The sequence below is a fragment of the Ochotona curzoniae genome, unplaced genomic scaffold (genome assembly GCF_017591425.1).
Source record: "Ochotona curzoniae isolate NIBS_2020 unplaced genomic scaffold, NIBS_Ocur_1.0 scaffold_4505, whole genome shotgun sequence".
In the NCBI taxonomy this organism is placed as follows: domain Eukaryota; kingdom Metazoa; phylum Chordata; class Mammalia; order Lagomorpha; family Ochotonidae; genus Ochotona; species Ochotona curzoniae.
The window spans coordinates 9,475,462-9,495,814 of NW_024467118.1; positions in this window are offsets into that span (position 1 = coordinate 9,475,462).

Consider the following 20,353-nt stretch of genomic DNA (forward strand, 5'->3'; position numbering starts at 1 on the left):
TGAGATAGTTGCTGGGGACAAGGCAGCAATACAGACAAATTGGTTCAGACTAATTGCTCAATAGGTAAAATACATTTAATTATTATTTGTTAATAAGTAACATTAAGAGACATATCACACAATCACCATGTAAGTGGATAGGAAGGCCTACTCTTGGGTATACCAAAGTCTTCCCTTAAAAAACAGCTCATAGTTGATAGCTGAAACAAGAGGCCAAGTTTAGATTTATTTAAAAAAAATGAATAAATAATGCAGGCGAGGAATCACAGGTTAAGGAAGAATGTGAGTTCACAGATGTGAACTACCATAATCCAAAAATTTAAAAGCTTTCGAATAAAATAAATCTAAAGAAAAAGTAGAGATGTGTCTCATGGGACTCCAATCTTAGTTCTCAGCCCCTCACTCCTACTTTGTCTATAGATCTCAGCTTCCATTTGACATGTGGGTGATATCCTCAATATTTCACTTGATGGAAAGTATTTCACAACTTGAAAACAAGATTGAAGGGGCCAGTGTGGTGCTGTTTCAGGCTAATCATCTGCCTGAATTGCCAGCATCCTATATGGGTGCCGGTTCATGTCCAGATTGCTCAGCTTCTGATCCAGCTCCCTGCTCATGGCATGAGAAAGCTTCAGAGAGTGGCTGAAGTCCTTAGGAACCTGCACCCACGTGGGAGACTCAGAGAAAGCTCCTGGCTCCTGGCTTCATATTGGCTCAGCCCTTGCCACTGCAGCCGTTTGCGGAAGTGAACTAGTGGATAGAAGCTCTCTATGTGTCTCCTTTTCTCTCTGTAAAAATCTGCCTTTCAAACTAAAAAAAAAAACTTTAAAAAGTATTTATTTTCAAAAATTACGCCTGAAAACTTCTTGAAACTCTACATTCAAGATATGTTATAAGCCTCAGTGCCTATGTATGAAGCCCCTCATGACATCCTTTTGGGTGTCAAAAATACTGAGAAGATGGAAAGAAAAAATGCCGGTGAATTGGAAGGACTGTACTAGTTCAGGATCCTATTTCCAAATGCCTGCAGAGACCCAATTAGTGACATAAGTGAATGAAATTGGCCAGGTGCAGGGAACCAGGTATACCTCAATGTGAAGGCAGCACTCTCACTTCCTTGTCTTTGCCAACATGTGAAATATGGTCAGTTCTGTTCATTTTTGAACAAACCCTTCAAATATATGTTTTTGAGAGGAAGAAATCTCAGGATGTTAAATTGTTGATTTTTTAAAAACATTTTAAAAGATAAGCAGAACACTTTTGCTTATTTTTAGGCCTTGTTGTATGGCCTTGACGTTTTATAGATACTGTTTTGTTGATTTTATTTTTTTCCTCATTGTTGGGCCCTGGAAGCTATTATTCTCTCTGCCTTTCTTCTTGCTTTTGTTAATCTACATAGGACTGGTGACACATGGCTTCCCATCTAAAAAAGAATGTTTTACTTAGGGAGGGCTATTCAATTTCTCTCTGGGCTTTACAGTAGACTCTGAGGATGTAGGTCATCTTTTCCCATTTGTTTGACTCAGTGGTGCTGATGTAGGACTCACGATGCCAACAGCCATATTCCTTGACCACGTAGTAGAACTGCAGCTTTAATGAGAGGCGATGAGGCCAAAAAGCAGAGGCAGCAAAAATGAGCAGCCTGGCCACATCAAGGCTGCCGCTGCTCATATGCCTGCATCGTTTTTAATCCTGTGAATCACTAACATATTCTTTCCAGGAATAGGAATCAGAAAACTCTTTTTTGGTTTGCTTATGATAATTTTAGTTGGGTTCATTTTAATAACATCTCTTGAGAAAGACTACAATTGTAAGGGCTAATGGTAGTATTAGTCGAGGTAAAATTTGATTATCCATCAATCTCTCTAAAAATAAACTTTTGGAATTTGAGCTACTATTCTCAGACTCCAATTGTTGTTGAAAAATTTAATTAAAAAATCATAGTATGAAACTTGGCATGAAACAAATGAAAATTTTATTCTAATGGGCATCGATTCTTCCTATATCCTACCATATGCCTGTATTCTTTGTAGTCCATCGTGTCTTTTTAGATTTATCAGACATTTTCCATAATGTGAACAGCTCAATAAATTTTTTATTCTCCTAGAACAGAAACTAAATTTGTAGGTTTGAAGGGAAAGATTTAGTACCACTGCTGATACCTGTCTTTGACAAGAAAATGAAATATAATGCTTCCAACAGAGTAGTTGGGGAGATGCCATGCACCATGTGTGTAACTAAATAGGTATGTTTATCTTTTGCTAAATATAGCTTTAATGGTGCTTAAAGCCAAGCTTATAGGGAGGATTGGATAATACAGAATAATAGGATTCATAGATAAAGTAACTTAAAGGCAAAACCTGAGATGAAATGCCTCTCTCTTCAAAAATGGGGGATCATCTAAATCTGGGAGCTTAAAGAGACAATCCTAGTGATAGAAGCAATGACATTTTTAAATGATTTATGTATTTCTTTGAAAGGCAGAATCTTCCATTGCTAGTTCACTCAACAAATGACCACAATGGCCCAGGGCTGAGTTAGATCAAAGTTTGGATCCTGACGCTTCATATAGTCTCCTAGATGGGTGGCAGTGGCCCAAGTACTTGCACTGTCTATTGCTGCTTTCCTACGGGCCTTAACAGGGAGCTGAATTGGAACAAGAACAGCTGGGACTTGAACCAGTGCCCATTTTTGATGCTTTTGTTATAGACAGTGGGTCAACCTGATGCGCCACAATGATGGCCCAAAGAATTTCTAATTAACTTTAGAAATCTTATAAAGAAATAATTTCTAAACATGCTGCTTAGGTTTGCTTTAAATACTGCCAAAGTGATCAGAGATGTAATGTGGGTAAACAGCTCCACCTGACATAGGCAAGACTTGTTCCTGGCATAACTGCACTTTGAAATACTTCAAAGACCACCTACTTTTGGATCTGTGACTCTTTGCAATCCTACGCTTTGACTGCACAGGATATCCTAATTATCGCTTCTAACTTGCAAGATGAAGGAGTCAACGTTCCAGCCTTGCACTGAATGTTCCACTTTCACCACCAGAGACCATCCATGCCAGCTGCCATGCCAGGGTGTCCCTCACAATGCTCATGTAGGAAGGGTTGATAAGTACTTGTTGGAGATGCACAGTCTGAGCTTGGGTTGCCAAGTGTGCTCTGCACTTCACTGAGCTACAGTCTGGACAGATGGGGAACTGAAGGTGTTTTTCAGTTCCTGGGTCTTTCCTGCAGAGGCTTGAGATTTGGAAGACTAATAGTATCATGTTGGGTTGGATGTAATCTTGAGGTGTATTCTTAACCCTTTCCTTGGCCCAAGAATGGCTGGCTTTAAATACTCCTGAAAGATTTATGGTTTACTATTAGTATCTGGAGGGACAATTTCCCTATTTATTACATTTTGATATGTTATAATTTTAAGAATCAGAGGATTATTGAATCATGGAGGAGAATGTTTTCCTGCTTTATTGTAGTGTGTCTCAGATCAGGAATCTCTTTCTAGGGCTTCAATATTTTCTTTTTTAAAAAAGATTTATTGATTTTTATTGGAAAGTCAGATATACAGAGAGGAGGAGAGACAGAGAAAGATTTTCCATCTGCTGATTCACTTCAAAGGTAGCCACAACAGGCTGGAGCTGAGCTGATCCAAAGCCAGGAGCTTCTTCTGGGTCTTCCACGTGGGTGCAGGGTCCAAGACTTTGGGCCGTCCTCTACTGCTTTCCCAGACCACAAGCAGAGATCTGGATGGGAAACAGGACCACCAGGATTAGAACCAGCACCCACATGGGATTCCTGTGTGTGCAAAGAGAGGACTTCAGCCACTAGGCTACTATGCTGGGCCCATAGAGCTTCAATATTTTCATAAATGAAAATAAATTTGGAAAATGGTTGTGGTCTGTCCTATGATGAGCATTATGCCAGGTTTCATAAAAGTTTGGAGTTGAGTTAACGTTTGATCTTCATGGAGTTTTAATAGAAATTCAGCTACATTTTTAAATGTCCATTAGCAGATGAATAGAAAAGGCTGGCATAGAACAAGAGATGGTATGCTACAGGAGTTTCGGAGAATAAGAGATAAATTTTGACTGCTGGCATAAAAGGCTACTGAAGGAAGTGGCTTTTAAAAAGAAGTGTAAGATGTTATAAACTAAGAGGGATGAAAACAAGAAGGAAGTCACAGGTGATTGAGATTTACATGAAAACATGAAGAAATCAGGGGAAGCTGCATCATCAATGATTAGAAGTATAAGTTGTTGGAAGGGATACATACAGAGGTGGGTTTCTGTTAGGTTATTGAGAGACAGTTAAAGTGCATGATGTGCAGCTCTGTAAGCTGAGGAGACACAACATTTTCAAGCAAGGAAGTGGCAGAATCAAACTGTGCCAGCGGATAATGATTGTGGGGGCTGGAAGTCAGGTGATTAGGTGAGTAAAACTCTGGGAAACAGGCTATAGGCTATGATTTGGTGCGGGTAATAGGTTATTACAGCTCAAACAGAGTAGAATGGAGTCAGATGTTGAGCCTGTAGGATTCATGATGGATTAATGGTGAGAGCAGCAGAAAACAAGAGATAGAAATTACCTTTATCAATTTTAATATAAATACCTGGGAAAACGGTGAAGGCAAAGAGGTAGAATAGTTCTGGTGGGGGAAATGGTGGGAGCTGTGACAGGTGTGCATGAAAAGCAGGATGCCAAGGTGGAGATCTTGGGAAAGATAGGCAACAGCGCACAAAGTAGAGAGAAGAATCAGAGGCAGGAGCAAAGACCTGGGAAGCACTAATGGAAGTGATGTTTGAGGCCATGAAACACAAGAGCAGTTTCTTGTATTTCTTGGCAACCGTTGAGACAAAAGGGAAGGGGGTGGAAAGGCAGGTTTATTTGGAAGAATTCACACACATAGGAATCAGAACCTCAAAGAGGGGCGAACATGAACTAGCAAAAAGCAGTTCTAGAGGAAGAAGGATAAAGAGGAAGATAGAAGAAAAACAGTGAAGTGGAGGCTTCATGAGCAAGGGGTTGTACTCAGTGAAAAATGTCCTAGAAGAATCAACAAGGGTTGAGATTGGGAGAAATTAGTTTCTGAAATGTGAAAGAGCTTTATGATCATTTGAAAGACTTTTTTTGGGGAAAGCGTTGTCAGAAGTCAGATTGTGAAGGCTCGAGAAAAGGAGTTGAGACATCTACTCATGAGAGAGTATCAAGTTCATGCTTGTGAATGTCTTTTTGTTTATAGGAATGACACACAATAATAGCTTTTTCGGAAATTGTTAAAGGACAATAAAAAACTTAATGATAGGTTCTAAACACAAGGCCGATGAAAGCACAGTATGTTGACAGTTGCAGCATAGCCCTTCTAAGATTTCCGTCTTTTTATTTCAGAGCCAAAGAGAAAGAAAATGAAAGCTTCCATTCAGGGATTCACTTCTCAAATACTTACAACAGCTGGGACATGCTGAGTCAGAGCCAGGCGCTGGGAACTCAACCCAGGTTTCCCCATGGGAGGCAGGAATCCAAGTACTTATGAGTGATTGTTGTTTTGTGTCTCGACCTGTGTTGTCAGGAAGCTGGAGGTGGGAGTCAAACCCATGCTTTCTGAAGTGAGATGAAGTGTTCTGACCAGCGTCCTGGTAGACTTAACACCATCCTGAGCTTTCTGTTGCAAAGCAGGGTGATCGAGACACTTGGTTTCTGCGAATGTGCTCCTTGTGAGTCAAGGATGCTGGGCCATGTTATGCTGAGGAAAGTCACATAATTTCTACCACCTGGAAAAGCAAACTGAAATTAAAAAACACACACACACACACACATATATATATATATATATATATATATATATATATATATATGATATGTGATAGCTGATTGGAAAACCTTGCGGGCTCTGAGGCAGAAGGGGATTTGGGAAGTGCAGATGGGAACAGAGGTTCACAACTAACACCTGCAGGGGAGACTTGGAAGAAGCTCCTAGCTTCAGATCAGCTCAGCCATGACAGCCATTTGGGGAGCAAACCAGCAGATGGAAGAACTTTGTATCTCTTTCTCTTCTCCCTCTGCCTTTTCAATAAAAACAAAATCTTAAAAAATAAGTTCAGGAGGGCTCAGTGTGGTAGCCTAGTGGGTTAGGTCTCTGCCTTGCATGCGCTGGGTTCCCATATGGACACTGGTTCTAATCCCAGCAGCCCTGCTTCACATCCAGCTCTCTGCTTATGGCCTGGGAAAGCAATGGAGGACAGTCCAAGGTCTTGGGATTCTGTGAAATCCAGCAGAAGCTCCTGGCTTCGGATCAGCTCTAGCTCTGGCTGTTATTTTCCCCTGTGGAGTGAATCAGTAGAAGATCTTCTCTGTCTCTCCTCTTCTTTGTATATCTGACTTTGTAATAAAAATAATAATTCATTAATAAACTTTTATTATAAAATTTTTAAAAATCAGTAAAACCTAAATGTAAAGAGGCGGAGCGAAGATGGCCGACGTAGGAGGAAGGCTGTGAGGGAGAGTCTAGTGAGAGAGGGATAGAAAGCTACAGAAGCAGCAAAGAGGAACAGCAGGGAACCGCAGGGAGAGGTCCGTGAAGCTCCCTGGGACAGTGTGGAGCCAAAAAGATCCACACAACTCGGAAGAACAACGAGAACGGAGCAGGGCAAAGGCAGAGAAACCGACATCCCACTCCAGACCTGCTGAGTCACTTTTGAAAACGGCCTGACGGGAGACGCGGCCAGCTCGGAGGCGGGGAGATCAGGGGGATCGTCACCGGCGGGAGGCCTTCGGCAGCGGTGGAGGCAGACTGCAGCGGCCGGACCTTTGGTGAGCTGGGGGTTGACGTGGCAGCCTCCGCATTTCTTGCCCCCCGCTGAGGCTCCAGCCTCAGAACGCGGAGCAGAGGGCCGAAACTGTTGGGTTTGTGTGGAACTACGCACAGTGGTGTTGTGTTGGTGGCTGAGGGGGCCCCGGGAAGGCGCATCGGATGTCCCTGCGCTGAGGGGACCAGTGCGGCTCGGTGCGCAGAGGTAGCTGGCGAGGGTCTGGAGTCCCCCACATCCTGCCTGGTGAGTGCTTGAAACCACCAGGACTCTGATCGCCGCACCGAGCGGGCTGGGCGCCCCGCCTGCAGCAGCAGCACCTCCGTAGCGCAGGTTCAGGTGTCAGGAGAACTCCTGCAACAAACTGACACGGTGCGAACCTGCCGCCGTGAAGTCATTATAACAGGGCGCCCGGGCCACTCCTCCGCTAAGGGCCTGTGTGGGGGAGCCACACGGGAGCAGGGGCTCTGAACACCCACACACCACGAGTGGTGGATTCACTGCACAAGAGCCACGCCTGCAAAGTGCCTCACCCACAGTCCCGTGTGTGGGAGACGCACCAGGTGGGCTCTGAAAAACCCTGCAGTCCCTGACACGGAGAACGCAGGGAGAAAGCACATAAAACCTTCTACGCACTGCGGATTCCCGTGAAGGGAGCACACCCAGAGAGCGCCTCCATCCCGCCACGCCCTGGGGTGTCACACCTGTAGAAGAGGTGCCCAGAGTGTGCCTGGAATCCACTGGGCCCCCAAGGTGGTGCTCTACAGCCCCGGGCCCTGAGAACGCACCAACGGTGCCTTGAAAATTACCACGCCCGGCAACACCACGCCTACAGGCTCCAATCTCTACAGGAAAGCACCTGACAGCCCCTCAACACACGGGTCCATTTGCCTCACCAGAATACACCAACGCAATGGGAAAAACCACCAGAAAGAGTTGTGCTCCAGATGAAAGAGCCAGCACCCCACCAAACAAGGGCCAAAAGCCATTATCAATATCGACGATACGAGATGAAGACATGGAAGTGTTACCAACAAAGGAATTGATGAAAATAATGCTAAAATCTCTCAGAGACGTGGACACAAAGCTGGAAGACTTCCAGAACCGTATAATCACCGAAATACAACAAATCAAAACCAAACTGGATGCCCAAGATAATAAGATTGAAAGCCTCATCAACAGAATAAATGCGGCAGAGGAAAGGATCTCTGAAACAGAAGACACACAAAATGAAAGTGCCCAGCGAATTAAACAGCTGGAGACAAACCTCAGCAAAACTAATAAAATGATGCAAGAGATGAAGGATTACCTTAGAAAATTGAATATTCGGATCATCGGCCTCCCCGAGGGAGTAGAAAGAGAATCTGGGATGCAAGCAGTGCTCGATGAAATTATACAGGAAAACTTCCAAAACACTTGGAACACGAATCCACCCCGCATACAGGATGGACAGAGAACTCCCAACAGACATGATCCAAAGAGATCTTCACCCAGACACACGGTGCTCAAGTTCTACTCCAATGAAGACAAAGAAGGAATCCTGAGACAAGTACGAAGTAGAGAAAAGATCACATACAGGGGAAAACCCATCAGAATCACTGCTGACTTCTCCGAAGAGACCCTACAAGCAAGGAGAGAATGGACAAAGATCTTCCAAGTCCTGAAACAAAACAACTGTCAACCAAAAATAATCTACCCAGCAAAGATCTCATTTGTATATGAGAACGAAATCAGATACTTCAATAGCAAAGAAAAACTAGAAGAATATGTCTACACAAAACCAGCTCTGCAAAGTCTCCTTAGAAATGCGCTAGTCCCGGACAAAAAGGAGGCAAATCACAAACAAAGTTGGCAAATAAGAAGGTCTCCAAACTAAAGGCCGCACCAACAAGACAATTACATAGGCAACAACACACACACAACACAATCACATGGCAGGGCAAAATTGCAACCTCTCAATTTTAACTCTCAACACAAATGGTCTAAATTCACCAATCAAAAGACAGAGATTAATAGAATGGATCATCAAACAAGACCCAACCATCTGTTGCCTACAAGAAACGCATCTAACCAGAAAGGATGCAAAGAAACTGAAAGTGAAGGGATGGAAAAAGATATTTCACGCCAATAGACGAGAAAAAAAAGCTGGGGTAGCTATCCTAATTTCAGACGAGATAGATTTCATTCTAACCAACATCAAAAGAGACAGGGAAGGCCATTTTATACTGGTGAAAGGAATGATCCATCAAGAAGCAATCACCATCATTAATGTTTATGCACCGAATCTTAATGCACCTACTTATGTAAAGCAATTACTTACAGACTTAAGGGAAGACATAGACACCCGCACAATTCTTGTAGGCGATCTCAACACACCTCTAACAACAATGGACCGGTCTACGAAACAAAAACTCAACAAAGAAACAACAGAGCTCACACAAACAATAGAACAACTGGACTTAGTAGACATATATAGAACTTTTTATCCTAAGGCCACAGACTATACCTTCTTCTCAGCGGTGCATGGCACCTTCTCCAGAATCGACCACATGATAGGACATAAAGCGAATCTAAACAACTTCCAAAACATTAGTATCATACCATGTACCCTCTCAGACCACCATGGGATGAAACTGGAAATCAACAACTCAAAACTCCCCAGGAAGTATAGGCACTCTTGGAAATTGAACAATATGCTATTAAACGAACAATGGGTCAGAGAAGAAATTAAAGATGAGATCAAAAAATTTATGGAAACCAATGAAAACTCTGATACAACATTCCAAAACTTGTGGGACACCGCCAAAGCAGTGCTACGAGGTAGATTCATCGCAATCGGAGCCCATGTCAAGGCCCAAGAAAGACGCCAAATACAGGAACTAACCTCACACCTCCAGGATCTGGAAAAACAGCAGCAGAAGAGTCCCACACACAATAGGAAACAAGAAATCATCAAAACAAGGGAGGAGATAAACCAAATAGAAATCAAAAAAACTATACATAAAATCAACAAATCAAAAAGTTGGTTTTTTGAGAAAATAAACAAAATAGACACTCCACTGGCCCGATTGACCAAAAAAAAACAAGAGAAAGTGAGAATCAATAGCATTAAAGATGAAAAAGGCAACATAACAACAGACACTGCAATCATTAAGAAAATAATTAGAAATTACTACAAAGAACTGTACTCCCACAAATTTGAGGACCACCAAGAAATAGAAAAGTTCTTGGACTCCCACCACTTACCAAAACTCAGTCCGGAGGCAACTGCAGAATTAAATAAACCCATAACCGAGGCAGAGATTGAAACAGTCATCAAAGATCTCCCAACGAAAAAAAGCCCAGGCCCAGACGGCTTCACTACAGAATTCTACAAAACATTCCGAACAGAACTAACCCCAATCCTCTACAAGCTCTTCAAAACAATAGAGGAGGAAGCAACCCTCCCAAACTCATTCTATGAAGCTAACATCACCTTAATCCCAAAACCGGACAGAGAACCATCAGAGAAGGAAAACTACAGACCTATTTCTCTGATGAACATTGATGCTAAAATTCTCAACAAAATCCTAGCCAATAGAATTCAAAAAATCATCAGACAGATCATTCATCCGGATCAAGTAGGATTCATCCCTGGAATGCAGGGATGGTTCAACATTCGGAAATCCATAAATGTTATAAACCACATCCAAAAACTGCAAAACAAGAACCACATAATAGTTTCAATAGATGCAGAAAAAGCTTTCGACAAAATCCAACACCTCTTCATGCTAAAAACTCTAGCCAAAGTAGGCATAGATGGGAAAATCCACAACATAATCAAAGCAATTTATGAAAAACCCAATGCCAGTATCATACTGAATGGAGAAAAGCTAGAACCCTTCCCACTGCGATCTGGAACAAGACAAGGGTGCCCGCTATCACCACTGCTATTCAACATAGTCCTAGAGGTACTTGCAGAGGCCGTAAGACAAGAAAAAGAAATCAAAGGCATACGTATAGGAAACGAAGAAGTCAAGCTTTCACTATATGCAGATGACATAATCCTGTACATAGAAAAACCAGGAGACTCAATACAGAAACTGCTAGAACTTATACGAGAGTTTGGCAGAGTGGCGGGGTACAAAATTAACGAACGAAAATCAACAGCCATAGTGTACGCAAATAACACCAAGATGGAAGAAGATCTAACCAACAGGATACCATTCAAAATAGCAGAGAGAAGTATGAAGTATTTGGGAATAAATTTAACCAAAAGCGTAGGAGACCTATTCGAAGAAAACTACAAACTATTTAAAAAGGAAATTGAACAAAACCTCAAAAGATGGAATAACATCCCGTGCTCCTGGATAGGCAAAATCAATATCATTAAAATGTCTATACTACCACAAGCAATATACATTTTCAACGCAATTCCAATCAAATTGCCCAAAACATTCTTCACGGAACTGGATACAATGATTCAAGAGTTCATCTGGAAACACAAAAAACCACGAATAGCTAGAACCATCCTGAAAAATAAGAAGTTAGCAGGGGGAATCACAATCCCGGACCTCTGGACATACTATAGAGCAGTGGTTATCAAAACAGCCTGGTACTGGCACAAAGACAGAAAGGAAGATCAATGGAATAGAATAGAAGCACCAAAAGGGAACCCACACAAATACAGCCAATTAATCTTTGACAAAAAGACCAATGACAACTCAAGCAAGTGGGAAGGCCTCTTTAGTAAATGTTGTTGGGACAACTGGCTGATAGCCTGTAGAAACAAAAAGATAGACCCACATCTATCACCATACACTAAGATCCAATCTACATGGATAAAAGACCTAAACCTACATCCAGAAACCTTCAAACTCTTGCAGGAAAATGTAGGAAATACCCTGCAAGACCTAGGAGTAGGTTCCGACTTTCTAAGAAGGACACCAAAAGCAATAGCAGTTGAGAACAGAATAAACAAATGGGACCTCATCAAACTAAGAAGCTTCTGTACAGCAAGGGAAACAATCAACAAAGTAAAAAAGCAACCCACAGATTGGGAGAAGATCTTTGCACACGATATAGGCGATAGGGGGCTAATTTCCAGGATATACAAAGAACTTCAAAACAACCAAAAAACCAAAACAAACAAACCACTCAAGAAATGGGCACGGGAAATGGGCAAACATTTCACAAAGGAACAAGTCCAAATGGCAAACAAACATATGAAAAAATGTTCCAGCTCCCTAGCAATAAGGGAAATCCAAATTAAAACATCGATGAGGTACCACCTAACACCAGTAAGATTGGCCCACATAAACAAGAACACCAACGACGCTTGCTGGCGAGGATGCGGGGAAAAGGGAACCCTACTCCACTGCTGGTGGAGCTGCAAATTGGTACAGCCTTTATGGAAATCAGTCTGGAGAACACTCAAACAACTCAAAATCTGCATACCATATGACCCAGCAATAGCACTCCTAGGAATATATCCAAAACACCTGTTTTACGACAAACCAACATGCATCCCTATGTTCATTGCAGCACAATCAGTAATTGCAAAAACATGGAAGCAACCGAAATGCCCATCAGCAGAAGATTGGATAAGAAAGCTTTGGTTCATCTACTCCATGGAATACTACTCAGCTATTAAAAAAAACAAAATGCAGTTCTTTGTGGCTAAATGGGCCCAACTGGAAACTATAATGCTAAGGGAAATGAGTGAATCCCAAAAGATTAGATACCACATGTTTGCCTTGATTTAACCTGTAATTTTTTGTTTGGTTGTTGGTTATTTTTTGAACCGGTCATTGATACTGTCTCAACCCAGATGTTTCGAAGAATGGAACTTGCATTATTTTTAACATATTGTCTACCCATTACTATGTCAATTAATTCCATAATGTTGTATATTGATACTGAGGCCTTGTTGGGGCTTTTAACTGACCGGATCTTTACTCTGTTAGACCTATCTTCAGACCATAGAAGGTCTCCCCAAGAGGCCACTGAACTTATCTGGACAATAAGACGCTGAACTTTATGCTAGGCATGTGTTTGCAAGCAATGAATCTCAACTGAACTTGAACTATGGTTATGCAACAAGGTGGAGGAATCCACCATGGGGGGAGGGTTATGGGAGGGGTGGGGGGAATCCCCAGCGCCTATAAAACTGTACTACATAATACAATGTAAGCAACAATAAAAAAAAAAAAAAAAGTAAAAAAAAAAAACAAACAAAAAAAAAAACCTAAATGTAAAATTTTATTTATATAAAATATAGTAATAATTTTTAAATAAAAATTTTGTTATATAATAGAATTTATTATTTTTATTGTAAAGTCATATATACAGAGAAGAGGAAAGACAGAGAGAAAGATCTCCTATATATTGATTCACTCCCTGAGCAGCCACAGTGGCCCCAGCTGCACTGATCCGAAGCCAGGAGTCAGGAGCTTCTTTCAAGTCTCTCATGTGGGTACAGGGTCCCAAGGCTTTGGGCCATCCTCGACTGCTTTTCCAGGCCACAAGCTAGATGGGATGCAGGGCTGTTGGGATTAGAACAGGTGCACATATGTGATCCTGGCATGTTCAAGGTGAGGACTTTATCCACTATGCGCTGGGCCCAAAAATAAATAAATGTTTTTAGAAATGAGTTCAGCAAACGACAATGAATAAAATTGCAAAATTGAAACATGAATTCACACAAAATCATCTAATGAAACAATGAGATGAAAACTTAAATGAGTATTTTCTCAGGTGTTAAAAACCACCCATCCAACCAAACTAATCCAATACATAGCATGTATTAAGAATGTACAAGGCTGGCTTAATGTCTGCCTGTAGCTCCTGACTCCCACTTTCTGTTATGCAGACCCAGGACACATGGTCTGTTTAAGTTCTTGGGTTCATCTTGTTCATTTTGTGAAGTTATTTATTTAATTGTGTTTATAATTAGGTCTAATTTTTATAATTATTTAAAATTATTATTTCTAATTACAAACAGTGGTGCCTTAGGTATGGAGTGCCTGTTTTCCACATGGGGACGTGGCTTGGTTCCTAGGTCTCCACTTGTTCCTGATTTGGTTGCATCTTGCTCCATTCTCTTTCTCTCTGTGTGTCTTTCTGCCTGTTAAATAAATAGCTTTATAAAGTGAGCAAAATGAACCAAAGAACTTACACACACAAAACATCTATGAACTTAAAATACACACTGATTGTTGTAGTATATGATTTATGCTTTGTAAAGTTTAAAAATAGGCAAAACTTCCAGGGTTCTGGAAGTCAGAATAGACATTATGGATATTTGATTGGATGAGGAAGGCAGGGTGTAAGAGAGCATGTGGGAAAATCTGAGCACTTTAAATGTTTAAATTTTATTTATTCATTTGACTGTAGTATTTTACTTAGTAACTTACATTTTTAAATTTATATTCTTTACTTAAATGTAGCAAATGAGAGAAAATCAGAACTGGTACGTAGGTAAGTAAATCTTGGGAATTACAATTATACTCATTAAAACTAAGATGTGAAATATTATGTTGGGTTTTATGGGTTCCATAAATAAATTCCCCTGTCTACACAATACATTTAGAACCAGTTAAGAAACAGATGCAGATAGAGATTAAAAGTGAACTGTATTAAACAGGAAAAACCCATCGCAAAAGGCCACAAATCACATGATTCCATTTGTAAGAAAGGATTGGAATAGAAAAATTCACAGTGCTAGAAGAAATTTAGTGGTTTCCAGGGGTCGGGAATGGGATGTTACTGCTAATGGATGTGAGCTTTGCTTTTGAAATAATGAAAATATCCACTTCTATGTAGTGCAGTGGTTGTGTATCATTGTGGCAATTCATTAAAAGATTGAATTAATTGTATATTTTATAGAGGTGACAACTGTGGTTTTTGTAGAAAATGTGAAGTTTATCTTTGATAGAGAAAAATTGTGTTAAAGGACAAGGCCAAATTTCGCCAACAAGTACAAGACACTTTTGCTGATGGTCCCTGTCTGTACTTGCTTCTAGCTTATTCCCATCTGTTAAACATATGCAAATGACCATCAAACCTAGAATTTTTGTCTTACATTTGTTCAGAATGCACATGAAAAAAGAGAGAGAACCCCCAGGATTTTCAGCCTTTTAAATAATTCCATCCAATCAAATGGTAACGGTCATCAGATTTAGGAGCAAGGAGTGAAATGAAAAGATTTGATGTTATCTTCTAGTATGAATCTCTCTATGTATATCATAAAAAATGAGCAACAAGCGACATATCCAGCAAAGTTATCTCTAAATTCCATATCGAGTGAGAATTGGTGAATTAAAGAGAGTATTGAAGAAATCACTGTGTACAACTCTGTTTTCTATTGTAATGAAATTGCAAACATCCCTAAAGAAAAGAACATCTTAAAACTATGGCCATTGAAAAAAACAGTAATTAGATTCACAGTAAACCTTTCAATCAGCAAAAATAGAAGCCAGAATATCCCCAAGTACAATCACAAAATGCTAACAACTCAAATGAATTATATTTAAGAATGAGGGCAAATAGATACACTTTACAGCTACAAAATATTAGTAGTTTAGTATCAGAGATTGTCAATGTAAGAGTTATTGAAGACTGCAAGCTATAGAAAGGAGAAAAATAAGTACAGATGGAAGGCTTGAACTTAATAAACTGTGCTGTAAGTTTTTTATTAGCAGTTGATATAAAACAAACAAACAAACAAAACACCACAATATTTTCATGCTTTTCTAAGAGATAAAGCCAAGTGGTGGTGTACAGTATTTGTTGGCCAGAGAATGCTGAAATTCTTGTTGTGTCTAGGAGAAAGATAAAATGCTTTAAACTTCAGAGCATTAAAATAATGTGTAGCTAATTATCTATGTTAGAAAATTAACTAAAGCCACATGAAATCCGCAGATGGAACCAAACTGGCATGCAAAATTTCATCTACCTCATGGAGGCAAGAAGAGGAACAAATAGAAGAAAAAGAAAGAGCTGATTGCTTTCCAATTTAAAGGTGGACAGAGAAATAATTCTGAATATGGCAATGAGTAGAGTTATTGTAAGCACATTCAGCCTTCAAAAGGCAGAACTTATTACGTGAATAAAGAAACAAAGGCTATCACAAAGCCAAAACTTATTGAAGGAGCTAAAATCAAAGAAATGAGGAAAATATTCTACCTGGCTTAGCAACGTTAATATCACCTAAGATAGTATTAGAGTGTTAACAAAAAGGAGACTTCTTTAAGTAACAATCCTTAAAAAATTAACAATCCAATTGTTCCTAACAGTACATATGTAGATATATGCATATACATATATGCAGTACATATATATGTATATATATATAATTTTTGAATTATATGCTACAATTTCATACAGACTGGGAATAACCTCCCCCCCAAACTTCCATCCCCTGACAGATTTTCTCCATTTTACTACAATGGTGTAGTCCTTCATAAGGAATCACAATTCCATTTGTCTCTTATTTAAGTGTACCCCGACATTGCTGGTACAGTGTCATTCAGTCCAGCATCCCCATTGTCCACACATTTCCAACAGTTTCATTGGGAATCCATTTTTTGCCTGGAAGCAGGAATGAATGTTGCATTATACCCCCACATCTGGATATGGTGGACCCAGTTACTCCATTACTATATACATTTCCATAATTGAGAAGCCATGAAACAAGGTCAACAACTGGGATGAGTTAGAACAACTGCAACAACAGCAACAATGACAAAAACAAATTATAGCACCATGAAAAAATGTGCCACTGAGTAACCAACACATGAGTGACAGAAAGGAATCACAAAAGTCTCTTGGGAAAAATGATGCCACTGTATAATCCATGTGCCAGAAATGAATGCGAAAAGAGAAAAGAAAGTCTTTGGAATAAATGAAACTGAGATAAAAAAAAAACAAACATGAAAACACATGTGATGCAGTAAAACAAAAGCAAAAACAAAAAAACCAGTATGGATCAGGTTATTGAAGTTACTCTTTCCATGCTGATTTTCTTATATAAGAGAGAACATATGGTATTTGTTCTTTTGTGATCGACTCATTTCACTGAGTATAATGGTCTCTGGTTGGGACCACCTAGTCCTAACAGTACATCTTTGGAAATGAAGAGCAAAAATGGAATAAAATGTAAGGTGATGTTGGAAACTCAGCCATTGTAATCAGATATTTGATACAGTCTTACCAGATATGTATGTGACAAACTTGTAATATCATTAAAAATAGAGATGAGTTAAAGCAACACAGTTCAAAAATCATTAGATACTGAGTCACGAATGCAGAAAATATATGCACTTCAGGTACATGTAAAATATTTATACTACATATTAGTATAATATGAAGGGTTAATAGAATATATTCTATATTAATTAAGCAAAAGATGATCAACTTAGAAATCAGTAATAAGATATGAATAAACTAAAACAGTTCTCATATGTTTAGAAAAGTGAAATTTATTTCAAAGTAGTTAATTAAAGTAAGGCCCAGTGAGAACGACAGAGTATTGGAAGGATGCTCCAATGGTAGCATTTATTTCAAAACAGCATATTTTTGGGGCTAGCATTGTGATGTAGTCCACTAAGCTTCTGTCAGCAGCACTGGCATCCCATATCAGCAGCAGTCTTGTGTCTCAGCTGCTGCACTTACTGATCCAGTTCCCTGCTTGTGGCCTGGACAAGCAGTGAAGGATGACCCAAGTCCTTGGTCCCTTGCACCCAACTGGGAGATCTGGAAGAATCTCCTGGCTTTAGAACGGCCCAGCTCTGGCCATTGTGGACATTTGGGTAATGAACCAGTAGATGGAAGATCTTTCTCTTGGTCTCTTCTTTTCTCAATAACCTTGCATTTCCAATAAAAATAAAAATAAACATTTATAAAACAACATTTGTTTTAAAAGAAATGCTAAGAAACATATAAAGTTATTCGTATTTATGTGATACTATGCAGTGTTTTGCCATGTATACTTGTATTATGTCTGTTTTTAGAAAGAAATACACATTAACATTCCAGCTGTCTACTGGCAGTAGAACCCCAGATTTTCTTTATTCTAGCTTAGTTTATGTTAATCAAACTTTTCCTATTTATTTCCTTTCCCTTTTTCTATGAGATAACTTGTGTCTTTTACTATAGGTATAAGTAAAATCATGTGATAATAGTTTTTCTGTGGCTGATTTGTTGCTTAGCACAAACAGACCCCTCCCCCAGCTTTATCCATGTTTTGTGAATGACAAGATTGCATAATTTTTTGCACTGATTAATATTCCACTGTGTTTAGGTGGCCCATTTTCCATATTTGCCTATCAAGGTATGGAAACTTAGGCTGTTTCTATTTTCTGGCTATTATGAATTACATTGCAATAAACATGGGGAGGCAGACATCTTTTTGACCAACTGATTCCACTTCCCTCAAATCTAGGGTTGCTGAATCATATAGCAATTCTATTTTAAGGTTTTTGAGGAACCTCCATACTGTTTGCCACAATGGCTGTACTAATCTGTATTCCTACTGGCAGTGTGCAAAGATTTTCTTTTATCAGTATCCTTTCCCAACAAGAATTGCCTTTTTTCTTTTTGAGAAAAGCCAATATAACTGGAATGATCCAATTTTGGTTTTCATTTCCTGATGATAAGTGGTGTTGAGCATTTTTCTATGTGCCTGTGGGCCACTTGCATTTCTTCCATTGAGAAATGTGTTTAGATCTGTTCTCTATTTTTAATTGGATTATTATTATTATTGTTATTGTTATTGCTGTTGAGTTGTTTGAATATCTTTGTGTTGCATACAAACCCCTTGACAGATATACAGCTTGAAAATATTTTTTTCTGATTATAGTGAGTTGTGTATTCATTCTGTTGATTAATTCTTTCATTATAAAGAAGCTTTTAGTTTGGTGAATCCCCATTGTCTATTTTTGGTTTTGTTTCTTGTGATTTTGATGTTGAACAAAGAACTCTTACCAATCGCAGTGTTCTGAAGTGTTTCCCCTATGCTCCTCTAAAGTGGTTCCAAAACTTCAGAACTTGGCATCTAGGTTTTTATTAGATTTTGTGTCAGTTTTTGTACCTGGTGAGAAATACAGTCCAGTTCCATCCTTCTGCACACAACTCTGCAGTTTCCCCATGATCACTTTATGTAGACTGTTGTTTTTCCAGTATGTGTTCATTGGCTGTAGATACACTAGTTGGCTTCTGGGCTGTATATGCTGTTCCATTTGGGCTATGGATATGTTTTTATGCCAATAGTAGATAATTTTTATTACTCTGGCTTTATAGGCCATTTTAAAACTAGCTGGTGTAATGCTGTCTGCTTGTGTATTTTCTTTTTCTCTCAAGATTGCTTTGACTATTCAGACTTTTCTAAATCAATACACACTTTAATTATTTTTAATAATTTCATTTCTAGTTCTGTAAAAAATATCTTTGCTGCTTTGATAGGAATTGCGTCCACTTCTTCACTCTTTTGTGTGTTGTATTGAAATCCTGATAGAAAAATAGACTATGATCTCAGAATTTAAAAAGGGACTTTGTATCATGAGTAATACATTGCAGGATGGTAGATGATTTCCTCTAATTCATCAAAAGGCATCACATATGTACGAGTACAGCTAGGACCGTCTTTGAGAACTGGCTTGTGGTCACTAGAGAAGTATGGGAATTAAAGATATTCAGTCAGCAGAGAGGAGACCTCATGATACTTCTCAGCAAGGAGTACGGTGTCTGTAATCCTTTTTTTCTGTGAGTCCAATAAAACACAAAGGAGCTGTCATTTTGCTGAGACTGATCTTTAACTACTGACATGCGACCCACTGTTAAGGTGCAAGCATTCATTTTCTGGTGGAAAATGATCATTAGGGAACATGCAAGCTACTTACCTTTCCATTGAGGTTGCAACAGGAAGGAGAGAGGCTCCTTTCCCTCCTGAATACTGAAAAAAATTCCTGAGCCAACTTAAACTGGGCAAATACTGATTAACCACTGATGCCTGATTCAGTGTCTAGGATAAGGATGTTCGGAGCCGCAATTGGGTGGATCACTTGTGAATGGGTAACTGATAGAATATCAGGCATGATGTCCACTGATTGCAGATGAGAAGAAGCTGCTTGCTAGTGGCCATACAGTTGGAAAGTATACACATAGCCTTCTGTCAGTATCTGCACATTTGAAGAAGCAAACTCCAATTCACAATGGATTTTGGCAGATAGATTTTGTTTTCTTTTTCCCATGCTTCTACCTGATTCCCAAAGCTCCCACGAAGACATTGTTGTCCCTAAGAGACTGTGAAATTATATGCATGAGGACCCACTCATATTTTGTTCACATCATATATTTATATTATGCATTCAATTCTTTTTTAAAAGATTTTTTTTATTTATTTGAAAGGCAAAGTCACAGAGAAAACGGGAGAGGTAGAGAAAGAGAGTTCTTCTATACAGAAATTCATTTCCTGCCAACAGCCCTGAAGTCAGGAACCTGAAATTCTAACCGGGTCTCCCATAAGGTGACAGGGACTTAAGAACTGAGGTCACCTGCTATTTTC